General features: G+C 48.0%; 1 non-coding gene across 1 annotated transcript; it reads left to right on the top strand.

Annotated features, from left to right (window-relative positions):
- The first annotated feature begins 2147 nt into the window (after window positions 1-2147).
- Window positions 2148-2254, top strand: LOC121145199. The gene has a single exon (XR_005881980.1). It is a non-coding gene; the product is annotated as a U6 spliceosomal RNA (small nuclear RNA).
- Window positions 2255-2803: the final 549 nt, after the last annotated feature.

Raw genomic sequence — 2803 nt, 5'->3', positions numbered from 1 at the left:
GTCTTGCATGATTTTTCAGTTTGCTTTATATGCCTTTAAATGCTCTGTGAATTGTCATCATACACGCATTCCTGTGCAATTTGCTGTTTGCCCTTGAGCATTTTGTTTGGGAGGTTCATCCACATGGTCGGCAGTATCTAGGTCACTCTGTCTCACTTTGTAAATGCCCTACCATTGATTTCTTGCGGTTCCTGTTGATTGGCGTGAGGTCATTGCTTTTGGCAGAGAAACCTGCTCCTGTGAATCCCCTGGTGCGCGTCTCTTGCTCAACCGTGGGTTTTCTTTGGGACACAGAGCCAAGAGAATTGCTACGCCTGAGGACCTGAATATTGGGTCCCACCTTTCAGACTGGTGTGTGACGCACATTCCCAGATGAATCACATTAAGAAGGCCAAGAGCGCTGGCAGCGTCCAAACCCACCGAAGCCAGACCCTCCAGCAAATAGATTTTAGAAAGGAAACCACACTGAGGTTCCGAGACTCTGTTAGGCTCTTGGTGGATTTTGGTTTTTTTAAAAAAGGTTTTATTTATTTGAAGATCAGAGAGAGATCTCCCACCTGCTGGTTCCTTCCTAATGTGGTTGAAACACTGAACCAGGCTGAAGCAAGGAGCCAGGAGCTCCATCTGAATTGGCCTCCTTGGTGGGTGGCCACTGTCGGTCTCCTTTCCCAGGCCATTAACAGGGAGCTGGATAGGAAACAGAGCAGCCAGTCATGGACCAGGACCCATATGGGATGCCAGCATCACAAGCTGCAGCTCTCATCTATGCCTCTCACCCAGACCCTGACTGTTGGGTTGTTTCTTTGTTTAAGCCAAGAATGAAGGTCTTACTTGGTTTTAAACCAAGAGCATCCAATTCAGACACTGTCAGTGAAGGGAAAGGAAGAGGGCGGGAGGGATGGAAGGAAGCAGGGAGGTTTTGTGTCACTCTGGAATCACTGCGGTTAGACAGCAGCCATGCTGGTCCTTCAGGGACTGACTCCAAAGAAGGAAGACTGAGCAAGGGGGGTGGTCAGGGTACTGTTGTACCAAGTGTGTGTTTGCACACCAGGGGAAGTGCAGACACATATGTATGTGTAAGGGTGAACACATGTGTTGGCCTGTACATCAAGGTGCATGAATGTTGTGTGCTCCTGTGTGTGTAAGAGCATGTGTGTGCCTATGTGAGTGTCCATTGTGATGGAGAAGCTGCAGAGTAACGCTTGTTGCACACATCTCTTTCTTAAGTTAAAAAGTTAACTGTACTTAATTATCTACTCTAATTTTGTCTCAAAGTCAGGGAGGTAGAAGAGAAAAAGAGATCTCCTGCCAGCTGATTCACTCCACAAATGCCTGCATCTCCCACGTAGGGGCCAGGCATGCTAATGAACCATCCATCACCTACTGTCTTCCAGGGTGTGCATTAGAAGGAAGCCAGACCCAGAAGCAGAGCTGGGACTGGAAACCCAGGCACTCCAATTGGTATAGTGGGCTAAGCCACCACCTGCAGTTCCATCATTCCATAAGGTCACCGGTTAGAGTTCTGGCTAATTCTAACTTCTGGTCCAATTCCCTGCTAATGCACCTGGGAAAGCAATGGAAGCTGGCCCATGTGCTTGAGCAGAAAAAGCTCCTGACTCCTGGTTTCAGCCTGGTCTAGTGCCAGCCATTGCAATTATTGTGGCCACCATCTGGGGAGTGAACCAGTTGATGGAACACCTCTCTCTCTCTCTCTCTCCATCTCTAAGTCTGCCTTTTAGATAAATATAATAAATCTCTTTTCAAAACATGATCCACTAACCATGGGGGGAGGAATCCCAGAGCCTATGAAACTGTCACGTAATACAACCTAATTAAAAAAAATTGCTGCACTAAATGTCTGCCCCTCTATCTCTATCTAAACTTTCCTTTCTGTTTAGCTGGATAAATTCTCCCAGTTTCTTCTATCAACACTCTTAAGGGGCTTTTAAAATAATTTTTAAAGCCCCTTGTGACAGGACAGCAGTGTTGCTTGATTTGTCTTTCTCTGGCTAATGCCTGCCAGTTTTAAGTCATCCAATATATCTACCCTAATGGCAATCAGCACCTAGCCAGGCTGGGATATGGTCTCCTATCATTAGGGATAAGGATGTTGGAAGACAAACATCCTTATGTTGAAGGATGTTGAAGTGCTCACTTTGGCGCCACATATACTAAAATTGGAACAATACAGAGAATATTAGCATGGCCCCTGCGCAAGGATGCCATGCAAATCCGTGAAGCATTCCACATTAAAAAAAAAAATTGAACTGAGAACTTTTAGCAAAGCTGGAGTTTGCCAGAGAAACATCTTTGAGGCTTTAGGAAGGGAGGAGCCTCCAGGCTTGGAGATGCAAGGTGGCACACGCATGCTCTGTCCAGGCACCTGGCTTGCACGCCTGGGGGTTCAGGACAGCCTGAAAACATCCCTCCTGGAGATGCGCCAACTCAGCGATCACAACCGAGCGGCTCCCCCTACGAGGTGGGGGATTTTCTTCCCGTTGCGTGGGCAGGTTATTGTTAAACATCTGGAGTGTGACCCTAGACACCCGGTGCGGTTTATTTTAAGCTTCAGTGCGCAGACAATGCCCACACACGCCTGATGGGGAAAGTTCAAAGGCGGAAGAGGCGCTCTCAAAATAGAAACTTTTACTCCCTGTGCTCTCAGTGTGGCCCAAGTATGTGACAGTGGTGACAGCCGCCAGCCCAACCTACACACAGCACAGGCTGGTAGCTTCCACTCCACGCATCCTCGAGCCGCGGCGCCTGCACACAGAGCCAAGGTCAAAGCTGTGGACAGTCCTGA

This window comes from Ochotona curzoniae, unplaced genomic scaffold, assembly GCF_017591425.1.
Source record: "Ochotona curzoniae isolate NIBS_2020 unplaced genomic scaffold, NIBS_Ocur_1.0 scaffold_3208, whole genome shotgun sequence".
Lineage (NCBI taxonomy): Eukaryota > Metazoa > Chordata > Mammalia > Lagomorpha > Ochotonidae > Ochotona > Ochotona curzoniae.
Note: the sequence above shows the minus strand (reverse complement) of the source record. Positions and strands in the feature narration are given on the sequence as shown.